This window comes from Sesamum indicum, linkage group LG6 (genome assembly GCF_000512975.1).
Source record: "Sesamum indicum cultivar Zhongzhi No. 13 linkage group LG6, S_indicum_v1.0, whole genome shotgun sequence".
Lineage (NCBI taxonomy): Eukaryota > Viridiplantae > Streptophyta > Magnoliopsida > Lamiales > Pedaliaceae > Sesamum > Sesamum indicum.
In genome coordinates this window covers 13,032,210-13,052,186 of record NC_026150.1, presented here as the reverse complement: position 1 = coordinate 13,052,186, position 19,977 = coordinate 13,032,210, and the positions used below count along the sequence as shown (strand labels likewise).

Here is a 19,977-nt window from a genome sequence, read left to right as displayed (position 1 = left end):
AAAAAAGAAGAAAAAAGAAAAGAAAAGAAAGAGGAAAAGATTCAGAAAAAGAAAGAAAAGAGAAACATGAAAGAAAGAAATGGAAAGGAGGAAGAAAGAAGGAAGGAAAAGAAGGGAAAAAAAAAGAAAGAGGAAAAGGTTCTGAAAAAGGAAGAGAAACAGAAACAGAAAATAAAAAGTTTGAGTAGTTTGATTGTTCATATCACTTGAATCGATTTGAAGGGAAATGAGCTTGGAAGGATGAGCAACTAGGTCGGCTTCACTCCTTTGAATTAATAAGCCACATTCGACCTTTGTTTTTCCACACCTTGTCCTAAACTCCATTACAACCCATGGAAAGACCCTTTGATTCATGCATTAATTCGAATTGCGTTGGTGGAGGAGATTTGATTCACAAGCAGGCCTATGGTAATGACATGCTATGTATTGATTTGAGTGGAACCCAAATTCTCAAACACTTTTGAGTGATTAGAGTGATACCCTTGTGAGAGTGTTGAGACTTGTTTCATTTGATTTTGATAAAGTCAATGGGATACTTGTGTGTTGAATGTTGTGCTACAAGTGCTTGTTCTCAATATTGCTATCTCTTCTTAAACTATTAAGTCATGTTAGTCTAGGGGATATACTTGACTGACATGAAAGGAAATTTGAGGCTTGCTACTTGGATAATTCGTGAATTTTGATTGAGACATGCTTGAGGGTAAGCATGGTTTCAGTGTGGGAAATCTGATAAAATATATTTCAACGCTCCTATGGGTGCTTATTTCGAGTAATTGGAGGGAATTTTATTGTGTATGTCAAGTGTTGTTCAGTAACCCAATTTCCTAGAAGATGGAAGTGTAAGGTAGGTGATAATGTCTTACACATAACAATTTGAAGTTATAAGAGCCAGATTAAATTTTTGTGTTATTGGGCTAGGTGGATTTTTATCTAAAGTTCAAAGCTAGCTTGTCTCATAATTAATATTGTGTTGTCATTTTCAGCCCCTGTATTTATGTTCCTTATAATTAGTTCACTAATGGGATCAAGAGAAGCATTTACGTAAATACTACTTTCCTATTCCTTTTGCCAATCTAGGAGTCCATTTTTTTTTCACCCTACTGAGGTGGAGTTAATCTTAATTGGTTAAACCGCTGCACAAAGAGAATTGCATGAAATTACAACAAAACGTAGAAACCGTTATTGTCCTCTTGGATGATATGTTTAAATTGATTGTACTATTTCTGATAGTGTATATGCTAAAATGTTTCAATATACAACCTCGAGAGTTCCTGGCCTCTGCCATTTTGGGCGGTCTGAGTTGGTTTCTTCAAAAACAGGCTTCTAGAATTCATAATTGGAATAGCATGTGGTGACGTTTCTGAGAACTTCGCAGTCTTTTTTCCCAAGCATAAAGACAAAAGGTAAATTGTCTTTTTTCCTTCATGTTTATAAAAATAATTTCTCTTTTCTATCTTTTTACATTATGATTTTCCATTATTTCGTTCTATTAGATGCATTATTAATTAAATTACGTGTAAAGTTAGCAATCTTATTTTGTAGATTGAATCTGCTCGTGTGGTAGACACTGTACTCTTCCGTGCTTGGACTCAGGTCGAAGTTTGTCACTTTTACCATCCTCTGACAACAACATTGCAACCACTCGATAGGACTTGGCAGGGAATGAAAACACTTGCTGAACTAAGGATGAAAAAAACTTCCAAACAAGGATTCACTTTACACGGTGAGAACATAACTCCTTTCTATCCTACTCCAACCTTAAGAAAGAAATAAAAATGGATCAATACACAAATTGAGTTGTACTTCTACTACAGGTAGATTGTATTTTTAATTGGTGATTTTAAAAATTTATTCTTCAATATGTTTTGTTATTTATTAATGTTTTAGCTTTAGTATTTTACATTTATGCTCCATTTACAACTTTATAATTAAATGTTATCATATGTAGACTAATAAGATAATTTTTTTTCTTAAATGCTATTTAGTATTATTCACCTCATTAATAAGTTTTAATTGACTTAAAAAATTAGAACTACTAATAGTCGTCTTTTCAGTTAAAAGCTACTAAAATTATATTTAGGTGGTAGTAGTACTATGATTTTATAACTAATTCTCATTTATTAATAAAAATAGTCCTTAAGGGTATAAATATCTTCTCACACTTTTATCTATGTAGTGTAAAGGAATTTATGATTATTAGATAGTTTATTTTTCTATTAAAACTTTGTCTCTTGACAAATTTTTATTTGTTATTAAAAAGAGGATTAAGTTATCATTCATAGTTTTTATGTATAATAGAGACATAGATTACTTGATTTTATTTGATCAAAATATTGTTCATTACTCTGTGTGTTTGATCAAAATATATATAAAAAATAGAGGTAATCCTTTTATCTTTTGATGGCTCCTTTATGCATTTTGTTATTAAGGTCGGTATGTTTCTTCATCGTTCTAAAAACAAACTCTTGATTGCAGTTTCTGATTTATTGTCTTTGCTTTCCGGGTGCTAGCTGATACATAATTGAACATGTGTACAAGTTTCTGAATATTTGTGCCTTCAGCATGTTTATGGAACATGACATTTCCTTTGATGATTTTGCTTGTTTGCAGCTTCTGATTTATTACCTTTGCTTTCCTGGTGTTAACTGATACATAATTGAACATGTGTACATGATTCTGCATTATGGAGTAGGTGGATAATATATTTTTCACAAATGTAATCAATAACTAAACATACTTATATTTCCTTTTGAATATATCAGATGATAGAAAACCATAACAAAGTAACTGTTAGTGATGTTAAGAGACCCTAATTTGAAGGTATGTGGTAGTTTTGATACATTACAGTTGAAAGTTATAGGAGTCAGATTCAACTATTGTGTTATTGTGTTTGGTCAATTTTTTTCCTAGATTGTTATGGTACTCATTTTCACCAGAACTGGGATTGATGTGTTTGAATCCTTGTATGGATGTTAAAAAGATTGTGCTACTTCTGGAGAGTTCGTGGCCTCTACCACTCTGGGCCATGTGAGTCGGCTCCTTCATAAATAGGCTTTTGTAACTCATAATTGGAATGACATGTAGAGAGGTTTTGGATAATTTTGTAGTTTGTTTTACCAGCATAAAGACAAAAGGTAACGTGCCTTGCGGCATTGTATGGTCTATTTATGCATTGTGGTATTTGAAACTGTTTGTGTTCAACACCTTGCTGCCAGACTTTCTGAATTTGTTCAGGTGTTGAAACTCTATTGTTGCTCTCCATTCTTCAGCTTTTTGGTGCTTATGTTACACATTCAACTAAAATATAACCTTGTAAGAGTCCTAGGTTATTCCAAAAAGAGTTCTAGAATGTAAGATGATGATTGCTAGGTTGCTAAAAAAAAAAGACTTACGTTTTCCTCCTTTTCCCCCATACATTGTAAAGCTATTAAAATTATTACTGTATTCTATCTTTTTACATTATGATTTTTCAATATTTTCATTTTGTTAGATGCATTATTAATTAAATTACATGTTACTTGGCAATTTTATTTTATAGAATGAATCTGCTCGTGTGGTAGACACTGTGCTCTTGCGTGCTTGGACTCAGGTCGAGTTTGTTGCTTTTTACCATCCTGTGGAAACAACATTGCAACCACTAGATAGGACTTGGCAGCAATGAAAACAGTTGCTGATATAAGGATGGAAAAAACCTTCCAGTGCCCGTCAATAAGGATTCAGTTTACTTATAACTCCTTTTCTTTCCTACTCCAACCTTAGGAACGAAATGGAAATGGATTAATAAACAAATTGAGGGGTACTTCTAAATTCTAATAAAGAAAGATTGATAACTTTTTATAGGTGATTTTATAATATTTATTCTTTAACATTTTTTGTTATTTGTTGAAGTTTTAGCTTTACTATTTTATGTTTGTGATAAATGTGATAAATGTAGACTAATAGGATAAAAAGATATTTAGTATTAATCACCTCTTTAATAAGTTTTAATCCATCTTTCGTTAAAAACTACTAAAATTATATTTAGTTACTACTATCCTTTTATAATTAATTCTCCTTTATTAATAAAAATAGTCTTTAATGGTATATATCTTCTCACACATTTATCTATATAGTTTAAATCAGGTAGTTTCTTTTCCTTTTTTTTTTTTAAATCAGGTCTTATTTATTATTAAAAAAACTATTAAGTTATCATTAACAACTTTTGTGTATAATATAGACATAGATAACATGATTTTTTTATCAAAATATTGTTCATTACTCTCCTTTTATCTTTTGGTGGCTTTTTTATTCATTTTGTTATTAAGGTGAGTATGTTTCTTCTTCGCTCTACACAAAACTCTTGTTTGCACTTTCTTATTTGTTGTCTTTGCTTTTCGGGTGATAGCTAACATTATTAATTAACATTACATATATATTTTTACCAATCTGATTTTATAGAATAAATCTACTCGTGTGGTAGACATTGTGCTCTTTCGTGCTTATTAATGGTCAAAGTTCCTCATTTTACCACCTTCAGAGAACAGCATTGCAACCCCTCGATAGTGCAGGGACTGAAAACAATTGTTCAAAGGAGGGAACAAAACCTTCCAGTCAACAAAGATCACGTTACACGGTGAGAACATCCTGTTGTCACTCTTTTTATTCCTGCTCCAACCTTAAGAAAGAGACATAATTTGGTTAATATACAAATGGATTGTTTCATTTATTGGAAATAGTCCTTAAGTCTATAAATAAATTTTTAACACTTGTATTTATATCTTTAACAAAAAAACTCTATTTTTTATTCCTTCTCCAACCTTAAGGAATCATTTGCATTTTGTCTCTAAAGGAATAATTTCAATTTGGGACACCAACTCATTTTTGTTCCCATGTTTTGATCTAATTTATGTTTTGATTGAATAACTTGGGGAGTTTTGGTCTTCAATTGTGATCAATTAACTTAGAGGACTCGTTACAAAAAGTTTGGGCGGTGAGGACCGGACATGGGGAAATGCTTAAATTATCTTGTTATGTTACAAAGATCGATCGGAAATATCAAAAAATAAAAGATTTTTAATTTTATAAATTTAATCTTAAGAAAATGTATTTTTTTGTGTATTTATTTATCACTTTTCTATTTATATCTATAACTAGATGAATTACAAAAAATTTGGGGACTAAAGTTGATGAGCGTCGAATTATGAAAAATATATTTTCTTCATATTTATTTATACTCATTTTTATTTAATTTAAATTTTAATGCAAAGTATGGGATCATTTGTAGTATCTTTTTATAAAGGAATAAATTCAATTTAGCCCGCTAGATCATTTATATTTTGATTAAATAAATTAAGGACTTTGATTTAATAATTTTGATTGATTAACTGAGAGGGCTCGTTGCAAAAAATATTTGGAAACTAAAATTGATGAGGGCCGGGGACCAAAAATGCGTAACTTATTATTCAAAATTGAAATTATCTCTTTATCTTTTATGTGATAAGAGACTTTTAATACTTATTTATTTATGCTAATCATAACTTATCTTTTTTATAATTTTAGTCATATATATGTTTTTGCATATTTATGTATCAAAATTTTAATTATAACAAAAAATCTTAAATCTATTTAATGTTATTTGAATAATTTAATTTTTTATTATTAGTTAAATGCAAGGACGTACAAAATCATTTGCACTTGGCCCTCAATCTTTTTGAGAAATAATTTAAATTTGGCCCATCTATCTTGAATATTAACTCATTTCACATGTTTTAGAAAAGTAAACTTGTTTAAAGATATTTTTGTAAGTTAATAAATAACTAGTTAACAAAACAAAACCTGATTAATTTTAAGTTATATTATTCAAGTTTATTTAATTAAATGAAAGAGAAGAAAAATAAATTAACTAATTTTTTATATACTTTGTATATAAAATTTCTGCTTAGCAGAATCAAGATTTTGTAAGGTAAAAGTAGATAAAAACTAAATTGGGTGTTTGGAGCAAATACACTTAATTGGTGAAAGATTGTTGTTTCCAGCGTAAAAAAATATTATTTATTTTACTATTATTTCACCTTGTTTGTCATTAATAGTTATTTTTTTTCAGAATAAATTTTATTTCGATTAGTATTTCATATTTATGTTTTTAAAAAATAAAAATAAATATCTTTTTTAGTTATTTCAGAAGCAAAAGTCGGCACTTGGAGAAGGAATAAAAAATAGAGTTTTTTTGTTAAAGATATAAACACAAGTGCTAAAAATTCATTTATAGACTTAAGGACTATTTCTAATAAATGAAACAATCCATTTGTATATTAACCAAATTATGTCTCTTTCTTAAGGTTGGAGAAGGAATAAAAAGAGTGACAACAGGATGTTCTCACCGTGTAACGTGATCTTTGTTGAGTGGAAGGTTTTGTTCCCTCCTTTGAACAATTGTTTTCAGTCCCTGCACTATCGAGGGATTGCAATGCTGTTGTCTGAAGGTGATAAAATGAGGAACTTTGACCATTAATAAGCACGAAAGAGCACAATGTCTACCACACGAGTAGATTTATTCTATAAAATCAGATTGATAAAAATATATATGTAATGTTAATTAATAATGCATCTATCAGAATGAAAATATTGGAAGATCATATTGTAAAAACATAACACTTTCTGGAACAACCTAGCATTCATCATCTTGCATCCTAGGACTCTTTCTGAAACAACCTAGGATTCTTACAAGGTTATATTTGGTTAAATGTGTAACTCATGCACCAAAAAGCTGAAGAATGGAGAGCAACAATACAGTTTCAATACTTGAACAAATTCAAAAAGTTGGGCAGCAAGGTGTTGAACACAAACAATTCACATGCCACAATGCAGAAATAGACCATCAATGCCACAAGGCAATGCTGGTAAAAGAGGCTACAAAGTTTTCCAAAACCTCTCCACATGCGAATCCAATTACGAATTACAAAAACCTATTCATGAAGGAGCCAACTCAAACTGCTCAGAATGGTAGAGGCCATGAACTCTCTAGGCTACCAATTGAAAGATTTTAGCGTATGCACTCTCAAAAGTTAGCACAATCTATTTTAACATCTATACAAGGATACAAAAATCCCAGTTCTGGCGAAAAAGAGTTACCATAAAGCTTACACAAAAATCCACCAAAAAAACAATTACACATGAGTTGAATCCGACTCCTATAACTTCCAACTGTAATGTGTCAAAAAGTATCACATACCTTAACTTAACATCAAAGGAAATGCCGTGCTTCATAAGCACGCTAAAGGCACAAACATTCAGAAACTTGTACACATGATCAATTATGTTAGCTATTACCCGAAAAGCAAAGACAACATATAAGAAAGTGCAAACAAGAGTTTTGTGTAGAGCGAGAAGAAACATACTCACCTTAATAACAAAATGAATAAAAAAAGTCACCAAAAGATAAAAGGATTACCTCCATTCTGATAATGGATCCAAAGCAGAGTAATGAACAATATTTTGATGAAAAAAATCATGTTATCTATGTCTATATTTTACACAAAAGCTGTTAATGATAACTTAATAGTTTTTTTTACAATAAATAAGACCTGATTTTTTAAAAAAAAAAAAGGAAAAGAAACTACCTGATTTAAACTATATAGATAAAAGTGTGAGAAGATATATACCATTAAGGACTACTTTTATTAATAAATGAGAATTAATTGTAAAAGGATAGTAGTACCTAAATATAATTTTAGTAGTTTTTAACGAAAAGACGGATTAAAACTTATTAAAGAGGTGATTAATACTAAATATCTTTTTATCCTATTAGTCTACATTTATCACATTTATCACAAACATAAAATAGTAAAGCTAAAACTTCAACAAATAACAAAAAATGTTAAAGAATAAATATTATAAAATCACGCATAAAAACTTATCAATCCTCCTTTATTAGAATTTAGAAGTACCCCTCAATTTGTTTATTAATCCATTTCCATTTCTTTCTTAAGGTTGGAGTAGGAAAGGAAAGGAGTTATAAGTAAGTTGAATCCTTATTGGCTGGCATTGGAAAGTTTTTTCCATCCTTGTATCAGCAAGTGTTTTCGTTGCTGCCAAATCGTATCTAGTGGTTGCAATATTGTTTCCACAGGATGGTAAAAAGCAACAAACTCGACCTGAGTCCAAGCACGCAAGAGCACAGTGTCTACCACACGAGCAGATTCATTTTATAAAATAAGATTGCCAAGTAACATGTAATTTAATTAATAATGCATCTAACAGAATGAAAATATTGAAAAATCATACTGTAAAAAGATAGAATAGAGTAATAATTTTAATAGCTTTACAATGTATGGGGGAAAAGGAGGAAAATGTAAGTCTTTTTTTTTTAGCAACCTAGCAATCATCATCTTACATTCTAGGACTCTTTTTGGAATAACCTAGGACTCTTACAAGGTTGTATTTTAGTTCATTGTGTAACGTAAGCACCAAAAAGCTGAAGAATGGAGAGCAACAATAGAGTTTCAGCACCTGAACAAATTCAGAAAGTCTGGCAGCAAGGTGTTGAACACAAACAGTTTCACATACCACAATGCAGAAATAGACCATCAATGCCACAAGGCACATTACCTTTTGTCTTTATGCTGGTAAAACAGACTATAAAATTATCCAAAACCTCTCTACATGTCATTCCAATTATGAGTTACAAAAGCCTGTTTATGAAGGAGCCGACTCACATGGCCCAGAGTGGTAGAGGCCATGAACTCTCCAGAAGTAGCACAATCTTTTTAACATCTATACAAGGATTCAAACACATCAATCCCAATTCTGGTGAAAATGAGTACCATAACAATATAGGCAAAAAATCGACCAAACACAATAACACAATAGTTGAATCTGACTCCTATAACTTCCAACTGTAATGTATCAAAAACTACCACATACCTTCAAATTAGGGTCTCTTAACATCACTAACAGTTACTTTGTTATGGTTTTCTATCATCTGATATATTCAAAAGGAAATATAAGTATGTTTAGTTATTGATTATATTTGTGAAAAATATATTATCCACCTACTCCATAATGCAGAATCATGTACACATGTTCAATTATGTATCAGTTAACACCAAGAAAGCAAAGTCAATAAATCAGAAGCTGCAAGCAAGCAAAATCATCAAAGGAAATGTCATATTTCATAAACATGCTGAAGGCACAAATATTCAGAAACTTGTACACTTGTTCAATTACGTATCAGCTAACACCCGAAAAATAAAGACAATAAATCAGAACTGCAAACAAGAGTTTGTTTATAGAACAATGAAAAAACATACTGACCATAATAACAAAATGCATAAAGGAGCCATCAAAAGATAAAAGGATTACCTCCTTTTTTTTATAATATATTGTGATCAAACACACAGAGTAATGAACAATATTATGATCAAATAACATCAAGTAATCTATGTTTCAATTATACATAAAAACTATGAATGATAACTTAATTCTCTTCTTAATAACAAATAAAAATTTGTCAAGAGACAAAGTTTCAATAGAAAAATAAACTATCTAATAACCATAGATTTCTTTACACTACATAGATAAAAGTGTGAGAAGACATTTATACCCTTAAGGACTATTTTTATTAATAAATGAGAATTAGTTATACAACGATACTACTACTACCACCTAAATATAATTTTAGTAGCTTTTAACTGAAAAGACGTCTATTAGTAGTTCTAATTTTTTAAGTCAAATTAAAACTTATTAACGAGGTGAATAATACTACATAGCATTTAATAAAAAAAATTATCTTATTAGTCTACATATGATAACATTTAATTATAAACTTGTGCATGGAGCATAAATGTAAAATACTAAAGCTAAAACTTTAATAAATAACAGAACATATTAAAGAATAATTTTTCTAAAATCACCAATTTAAAATACAATCTACCTGTAGTAGAAGTACCCCTCAATTTGTGTATTGATCCATTTCTATTTCTTTCTTAAGGTTGGAGTAGGAAAGAAAGGAGTTATGTTCTCACCATGTAAAGTGAATCCTTGTTTGGAAGGTTTTCTTCATCCTTAGTTCAGCAAGTGTTTTCATTCCCTGCCAAGTCCTATCGAGTGGATGCAATGTTGTTGTCAGAGGATGGTAAAAGCGACAAACTTCGACCTGAGTCCAAGCACGGAAGAGCAAGTGTCTACTACACGAGCAGATTCATTCTATAAAATAAGATTGCTAAGTTTACATGTAATTTTAATTAATAATGCATCTAATAGAACGAAATAATGGAAAATTATAATGTAAAAAGATAGAAAAGAGAAATTATTTTTATAAAAATGAAGGAAAAAAGACAATTTACCTTTTGTCTTTATGCTTGAAAAAAGAGACTGCAAAGTTCTCAAAGACGTCACCACATGCCATTCCAATTATGAATTCCAGAAGCCTGTTTTTGAAGAAGTCAACACAGACCGCCCAAAATGGCAAAGGCCATGAACTCTCGAGGTTGTATATTGAAAGATTTTAGCATATGCACTATCAGAAATAGTACAATCAATTTCAATTCTACATTTTGTTGTAATCTCATGCAATTCTCTTTGTGCAGTGGTTTAACCAATTAAAATTAACTCCACCTCAGTGTTTTGGGTGAAAAAAAAATGGACTCCTAGATTGACAAAAGGAATAGGAAAGTAGTATTTACGTAAATGCTTCTCTTGATCCCATTAGTGAACTAATTATAAGGACCACAAATACAGGGGCTAAAAATGACAACACAATATTAATTATAAGACATGCTAGCTTTGAACTTTAGATAAAAATCCACCTAGCCCAATAACACAAAAATTTAATCTGGCTCTTATAACTTCAAATTGTTATGTGTAAAACATTATCACCTACCTTACACTCCCATCTTCTAGGAAATTGAGTTACTCAACAACACTGACATACACAATAAAATCCCCTCAAATTACTCGAAATAAGCACCCATAGGAGCGTTGAAATATATTTTATCAGATTCCCCACACTGAAACCATGCTTACCCTCAAGCATGTCTCAATCAAAATTCACGAATTATCCAAGTAGCAAGTCTCAAATTTCCTTTCATGTCAGTCAAGTATATCCCCTAGACTAACATGACTTAATAGTTTAAGAAGAGATAACAATATTGAGAACAAGCACTTGTGGCACAACATTCAACACACAAGTAACCCATTGACTTTATCAAAATCAAATGAAACAAGTCTCAACACTCTCACAAGGATATCACTCTAATCACTCAAAAGTGTTTGAGAATTTTGGTTCTACTCAAATCAATACATAGCATGTCATTACCATAGGCTTGCTTGTGAATCAAATCTCCTCGACCAATGAAATTCAAATTAATGCATGAATCAAAGGGTCTTTCCATGGGTTGTAATGGGGTTTAGGACAAGGTGTGGAAAAACAAAGGTCGAATGTGGCTTATTAATTCAAAGGAGTGAAGCTGACCTAGTTGCTCATCCTTCCAAGCTCATTTTCCTTCAAATCGATTCAAGTGATATGAACAATCAAACTACTCAAACTTTTCATTTTCTGTTTCTGTTTCTCTTCCTTTTTCAGAACCTTTTCCTCTTTCTTTTTTTTTCCCCTTCTTTTCCTTCCTTCTTTCTCTCTGTGTTTGATCATTTTTTTTCATTTCCTCCTTTCCATTTCTTTCTTTCATGTTTCTCTTTTCTTGTTTTTTCTGAGTCTTTTCCTCTTTCTTTTCTTTTCTTTTTTGTTTCATCATTTCTTTTTCATTTTGTTTTTTTCTTTTCCTTGGGGCTAGGAACGCGACCCTTGTATACTACTTGAATCATTAAACAAGCAACCAAGCCGACAACATCCCTTGAATGGGCTCAAAAATCGCTTCAGGAAATAACAAAGAAGGGGATAATTTGGCTTATTATGTCGTTTAACCAAGAAAAGAAAAGCCAAGGCTCAAATGAGTTTTCTAAGTGTGAAGTCAAGGTAGGCTATTTTCAGGTTAATGGGGTTTTCCTAATTGCCCTTATCACTTTCATACACCAATCTTACAAGAATATGGACTCAAAATGTATTTACACAAGCAAGTTCTAGAATGGACACACTATGTTTGATGCCCTCAATCAAAAGAGATGTAGCAGCACTATTTAAATGGAAGTGCTTAGGTACAAAAGCTCACACAAAGGGCTTTTGTGTTGATACCTGCACATTATTTTTTTGGTGCAGTCAATGGAACACACTTCACACAACTTATTTTTTTTATATGCCACTAGTGCTCGTTTCTCCTACTTATCACGACTTATACCAAAATATCCTATTAATCTAAGGGATATAACAAGACAACATTCAGAAAATTCAAGTGCTACCACAAGATAATTCGCATATTTTTTCTCAAGACACACCAAGTTCCTTCACAAGATTGGTGTTTAATAAAAAAAATGTCAACCCCCAAATAAAATTTTTGAATCCCCACATATCCACATTCCAACAGAGCAATTCCCTGGCTGATCTAATTCTATTGTCACAATGAATAATAGGCTCTAATTTCTTGTTAATTTATTACAAGAAAGATTGTCATTCAAGTCAATCTAATGCAATAGGAATAATATCTCATAACCTGTACAGAGCACAAGTCACTCAAATCTTCATTTATTTTTCTGAAACAAGTAACTATTTTTTGTAGAGCTTTGCACCTCTTTCTAATCTTATTCTATTGTCAGCATGTATTAATTAGAAATGATGAGCTAAAGAAACTAAAAGAATAGATGAATTTAAGCATAGAAAATTTTTCTACATATGAGAACTGCGAAACTTACCTTCAAGAGATCACAAACAAAAACTACAACACATACTGCATATAAGTAACGGGATCACCTCTGCATAACTTTTGCCTTGAAACCTTGCTCTATCCTGCCTTTCTTGCTTCAGCTGTGTAAATAATCGATGCCATGTGATCGCTTAAGCAAATCCTTTGCTCCTAGAACAACACTCTGCAATAATGGGACGGGTTACTTTGCTGGAGTCGAACAAAATTGAAAATTTATATAATGTGAAAATATCATACAGAAATATACACTTACCCATTTCACAAGCTGATTAGTCATTTCAAAAGTTGTGTTGTAGTATGACTACCTACGGAAGGTATAATAAATGATTGTTGTATAGACATGCTATGAAATTTACAGTATAAACTTCTTCCATACTATTGCAAAAGTATTTATTTCTGCATTTCGGAATCCCGGGCAGTGCATCAAATCTTTAATTCATGCTGCTGAGCATATCTCTGCCTGCCAAAATTCTAGGATGGAAAAACCATTAGCAACATTTCTGCATTGCAGGGACTGCATTTCTCAACTGCGGATCTGAAAACTGGCAACATTCATCCCATATAATTCACATGGATTGTACATACTTAAGTTACTATTCCTCCCATTCATAAAGATAAAAGCTATACAACAACATAATGGCTAGGTTTTCTGGATATCAAATACAAAATATTCTTTAGCAAGCAGTCATCACAAGATGAAGGCAACATGCTGAAGGACCAAATAAAGACCATATCTCCAAGATTGAATGAAGTACGAGAGCCTACAGGGTACTGGCAAGACCCATATTTTACGACAAACAACATTATAACAGCTGCCAGAAGAATATCAATGTGATTCAAAAGAAAATGAACATGAATAAGCATTCTAATACTGGCTAAAGAAGGGCAGCAAATAAGTTTCCGATTGGCTCCATCTACAAAACAATGAGTTCCAGATAAGAATTCCAATTGTCTCGTAACAAAGAAACATTGTCCAATTCCTAGTATCATAGTATATTTACTATTATATATTTAATAATGTGGAACAGTGAATCAATATCTTGACATCTTCTTTGAACACTATTAATATGACACCTCTGGTATGTGCTTCATATAGATCAAGAAAAAACCACAAAAAAAATATTAAATGAGGAATAAAGTTACTATATATCATCTTATGTCACACCTTATCTTTGGGAGCCATGCCAATTGCCGACTCCAAAATTCGCCTTGCCCATCAATATTTAACTGCGGTATTTAAACTGGACAGCCATCAGCCAAATCTTTGCAAATGAAGATTTGTTATAAGCAATCGTCTTTAGATACAAGCTGTAAAAGTTCAAAGTAAGTCAAGAAAGCATAATTAAGATCACTTCATGAGAAGGTAAGTCATGATGGTAGCAATCAAGAAAAAAAGAGTAACTTAGAGAAACAGTAAGCTATGGAAAGCATACAAAGGGTGCTCATTAAAAAACTATGATTATTTGCATGCAATTATTTTTACTATATCCATCCCAATACTTGATTTCTAAAAACAAGCATGGATAATCTGACGCAGCATAGAAAATTTCAGGTACAAATTTATTACAGGAAAAAGACTGCAACTCAACAAATTCCAGAAGATAGTCTCTTTCAATTTAACCATATTTTTTTTATGATCAGAAGTATATCCAGGCTTAGAACCATAATGGGAGCATTGCATGAGAAAAGTTAAATGACTAATTATCTTATTATAATAAATGCACAATGTACTCTTCATGTCCTACTCGGAAGATGAGGCACTAAATAGAGGATGTTTGGCTGAGCTGATATGTGATTTACTTATTTTAACAACTGCATGTACAAACTTCGGCATTCGACTAAGATGGACCAGACATTTGCCGCTAACCAAAATTTAATTAGTGCAATAACTGATCACATGTGTCATAAAGTAACCACATAAAGATATGTGCATAACATTAACAAAATGGACAAACATATGAGTAACACCATCAACCTGAGAAAGGAAAAGAACTCATTGAAAATAAAGTTTACTAAACTCTTACCTCTTTAAATTTACAGAAAATTAGAGATAATGTTTCAAGAATCTTAGACAAGAACAGAAATAACCTTTAGACCTCTAAAAGTTGTACCATTTCTTCCTTTGTGTAATCAAGATAAATATGTCTTTAACTATAAGAAGTCAAGAATTAAATAATCATATAAAAGGTGCTCGAATTGTTTTGTACAAGAAACCCATATATGCATCTTTAAGACAGAATCATGAAATCAGCACTATTTAGACAAGAATTTGGTTTACCAGCGGGATTTTTCTTTCTTGGATTTCTCTGTGTTGTGTTCGCCACCTGCTACCTCTGTCGTTGCATCTCACAGAAAGTTGCGAAACCCCCTCTAAAGCGTTAATCACTCAGAGAAAAAACCCCAAATTGCAAAACCCCCTCCAAAGCGTTAATCACTCAGAGAAAAAACCCCAAATTGTAAAACCCCCTCCAAAGCGTTAATCACTCGGAGCAAATTCCCAAATTCCAAGATCCTCTCTGCTAATCTTTCCTCTCTCTAGCGGTGGTTTGAGGGTTTTTCACTCCTCTGTACTTTTGGGTGAGAAGTGAAAATGAGAGTGAAAGGCTGAGAATGGGTGGATGGAGGGGCGAGGAGACGGTAAAATGGTGGGATTAGGAGGTGATTTTTTCAGGATTTTTACCGGTGGATTTGTTTTTCAGGAGGGGTGTATTTTTTCTTTTGTTCGATTTACCGGTGAATTGGAGGGTTTTTACCGGCAAATTTGTAAAAATATTCTTGTATTTTCTTCAATTATTATTTTTTTTTTGTATATAGCTCTCTCTCTCAATATAAATATGAAATTTGAAATGAATTTGTTCAAGATGTGTGAATCAACACATCTTTATTATTAATTTAGTAATTGGTCTTTAATTTTTAATTATTATTTCATTTAACAAAGTTAATTAATTATATATAAAATGCATTAACTTGGTATATATATAGAATATAGTTCGGGTCAATTAATTTTTTTGATCGGATCTAACCAGTTACACAATTAACCCATTAAATTATTCAGTCCAATCTTCAGTGCACTTTTAAATACATTGATTTTAAATGCTCGTTTGTTTTGATTATGTGGTTAAATAGATGAAATCTCTTTTTTTTGGGGAAATGTGATTGTTTCTACAATAACATTGATTCTATTATCAAATTTACTGTAGAGCTATATAGCTATATTTGAAAAGAGGCCAGATTAGATTTTTACACAATAACAAAATCCTTATTGACAAAGAAAAATCGAAGATGCATACACACAAAAAGATTCGAAGCACCAATTCGATGTTGGTACTTAGTGACATGGCATTATGTGCATGAGGTTTGGCTACATGAGCGCAGTATCGAAAATGCTAAACTATTAATTGTACTTAAATAAAATAAATATTGTTCACCTTTGAAGATTGTTGAGTGCCTTGAACTGATTCTTGAGTTCATGAGGGGACACCAGTATTGCTGACTGTTTATATACTTGTAGACCGAGGATAAATAAGAAAAAATAAGTCAGACATGATATAATTCATATAGAAAAAAGATAAGTAAGACATGAATACATTTCGTATAAAATCCAACGTATTACCTTAAATAATTGCAGACCAATAATACAAATAGATCTAAATCAATATAAAGATAAAGTACAGATATAACAATAACAGTGTTAAATAAACAATACGAAAGAACAAATAAAGCTCAGAGAGCCAGATCTAATGAGGACAGCCCACGATCACTAAGACCGGCCGTCAAACTCACGGTTGCTCAAACCCAATCGTGAAACGGTTACACAAACCCTCTTGTAAAATCATAAAGGTTTTCTCACACATTTAGGGTTCACAAAGAACTTTTAATCGAAGCAGAAGAAGGAGAAAGGAAGAGATGGCAATTATTAGTCTTCTTAACAACAAGAAACCACATAGGGATTTATAGTGGTTCTGCATTGAAGAGGATGGTGAAAAGTGGTGGTGGAAAATTATTTTCAAGGTCAGAAGAATCAAAGACAAAATAAAGAAGGAGATAATTCAAAGCGAAGGGAGGAAGATAAAACAAGAAGGCAAATGATAAGAATAGAGTTAGGGTTTTAGGGATTAAGTACATTTTCTGTCGGGTCAAAAGGGGTTGGGGCAATGGGCTGACAAGAGTGGGCTGAGCCAGTCAAAGTGGGCCTTTGACAAGAGTGGGCCTGAGACATCCAAGTGACAATGAGAGAATAACGTAATGGGTTTGGGCCTACCAAGGGTCATGGGCCATATTTCAACAAGTCTAGAACGCTTTTCCCACATATTTACTGTCCAGAGAAGTAAATTACTTCATTTTAAAAAGTATAGGGAAGTAAATTGTTATAATCTTTTTATAGAAAAATAATTTGCTCATTTTCAATATCATAGGCGGTAAATTTCTATTCACCCTGATAATTAATGAAATCACTCTCTGCAACTAACGAGATGAGAAAACGACTTAGTCCACAATGAGGTGCTAATCACAGTTTATGCTGCAAGCATCTTTGCAAACCGAAAAATATCCATCTGCATAGTTAGATCAGTTCATAATAATCGACTTTTGTTCAACTATATTGGGCTAGAGTCGTCGAAAATCTAGACATATTACATGAAAAGTAGGATATAAATCCACACAAGAATCTTGTATTATGTAGTATAACTTGCAGCTCTACTTCTTGCATTTCCTATCACTCAGCCAACACAATTAACAAATTACCTTCCTCCTTATCATTTCAAGCTTCAAAATCACTGCCATGGATGCCATCACTTACGATATTAAGATTTCTTCGTCAATCCCAGCCGCCAAGATGTTTAAGTCCATTGTTCTCGATGCAGACACCCTTATTCCTAAAATCATGCCTCAGGCTATCAAAAGTGTCGAAATCTTGAAAGGAGATGGTGGTGCTAAAACTGTCAAGATCGATCATCCATTTTGGGAGGGCAGCCAGTATAAGAGTGTAGCACCGTGTTGATGCTCTTGGAACGGAGAATTTTACCCAGCTACACCATTGTTGAGGGTGATGCCCTGGCGGGCATTCTTAAATCTATCACTTATCATGTCACGATTGTCCCGACTGAAGAAGGGGGATGCATCTGCAAGAATAGGAGCATTTACCACATCGTGGGCGACGTTGAGATTAATGGAGAGAGATCAAGGAAGGAAAGGAGAAGGCAATGTAGTTCAAGGCCATTGAAGCTTACCTCCAAGCCAATGCCTAAGAGTCAAACACCTTATTTAGGTGAGCTGCAATTCACTCAACTCTCACATTGCAACAGACAGTTGAGTGATTTTGTAGAGAAGAAGATGTGAGAGTTGAGTGATTTCGTAGAGAAGAATAAAAACTTTGAGCAGTGAGATTTTGTAGAGAAGAAGAAGAATTTTGAGTAGTGAGATTTTGTAGAGAAGACGAAAACATTGTAGCTTTCCAAAATTTTTATTTTTTGAGTGATTATGGAGAACTTTGGTCCTATTGATACAAGTATGTTCTACGGGCAATTAAATCATCGGTTTGAAGATGTGTCTGGAGCTTCGGATACAACTTTATACGTACAACGTGGTGATATATCTTTTTTCCACGTCCTTCAACTAGTCCCATGTCACATTCATGTTTTGCAAGTGCTCCAGAATGTATAATTTTTGGGTGTTTTACAGTGTGGTCATTGAGATTGACACACACCTGATAACTGCATTAGTTGAGAAATGGCATCCCGTAACCCATACTTTTTATTTCTCGGTTGGTGAGGCAACTGTATCACTATAGGACATCGCTATCATCTGGGCACTCCCGGTGGAAGGTAATCTTATTATCGGAGTATATACAAGGTATAGTACTCAGTAGTGGCAAAATTATTGCCATTAATGGTTGAGTTTTAAGCCAAATGAAAATACTTTTAGATGGTCTAGAATAAAACTAATAGTGTTACATGAATATTTTTGTGAAAATACATGTGATGATGATAGCCCGTTCGAGACTGTATTACAAGAGGCACGTATATGTGCCATGTGCATCATTGGTAGGGTATTGTGTCTTGATGCTACAGGGAACACCGTGTCACTATTGTATCTACGATATATGGAGAATATACACGAGGAATGTACTTCAAATTAGGGTTCAATAATATTGGCGTATCTATATCGGGAGCTGTGTATGACATCACAGCAAGGGAAACTAATATTGACGATGCCATGCAGTTATTACAAATATGGGCTTGGTCCTGCATCATAACGCTTGCACCAATTCCATCGAATGATACTGCAGATCTAGTGGCAACAATAATGGACTCTGAAAACATCCTACCTATCCCTCCATATGCTACACGGTATGAATATTTTTATTTATTTATATAGTTATAAAGAATTTTGATTTCAATTATTTATCTAAATTTTGCTTCTAGGTGGTCGTGCAATCAAATAAGGTACACCGCTGCGATTGTTTTTTTACGTATAGTGTATTTTTATGGGATTTTCTAAAAAAATATTGATTGCGTTGTATGATACTGTAATTAATTTGGACTCTGGTATGATGGTGATGCACTCAATGTGGGTTCATTGTCGCTTTATGCAATTTGCACACCATGGAATATACGTTGCCCATTGATTCATTATTCGCTGGTGGAGATGCATCACCCGGAGTGGGTTCTCGTCAATTTGGCTATGTGTAGGACATCTCCCCAAACCCATTGGTAAGTGAATGCCATCTGCACATAATAGACAAGCAGGAACTTCAAGACTTAAACTGGGAAGCATTTCACTCGGACGATGTTGCACAACGATGTGTAATCACTGGTGGTGGCGGGACCCGTTATTATAGGCGGTTGCGATATCGTTCCTGACTATATGAATTGGTATCGCCAAATCACTCGGGTCTAAATTTCACTTAATACAGTGCCAACGAACACGCCAGGATATCGACAAACTGACACCCGTGATTGGGAATATGTGGTAAGCACTTTGTATTTTTTATTGTTCAATTATTTTAAAAAAGCGCCACGTTTAATCGAATACAATTTTTTTTTACCAGTATAACAGAATAGAGAAACTAGTGATAGACTATGATAATTTCGGAGATGATCAGCAGTCATTGAGAGAAAATCGGATGCGAGCCCGTACGATTTGACGTGAACTTATGAACTTTTCTAGTGCATGCGTTAGCGCATTC

General features: G+C 32.7%; 1 long non-coding RNA gene and 1 pseudogene across 6 annotated transcripts; one reads left to right on the top strand and one right to left on the bottom strand.

The window, feature by feature from the left end:
* On the bottom strand, positions 7,631-15,592 carry LOC105164472. 6 transcript variants are annotated; one of them, XR_002287189.1, is made up of 7 exons: positions 15,070-15,592; positions 13,957-14,099; positions 13,045-13,262; positions 12,839-12,954; positions 10,323-10,406; positions 10,002-10,182; positions 7,631-8,959 (listed from the first exon to the last, which is right to left on the bottom strand). It is a non-coding gene; the product is annotated as an uncharacterized LOC105164472 (long non-coding RNA). The 6 variants fall into 6 exon arrangements; XR_002287190.1 differs by having other exon boundaries at positions 7,631-8,751; XR_002287188.1 differs by having other exon boundaries at positions 7,631-10,182; positions 12,781-12,954.
* On the top strand, positions 17,572-18,037 carry LOC105164485 (annotated as a pseudogene).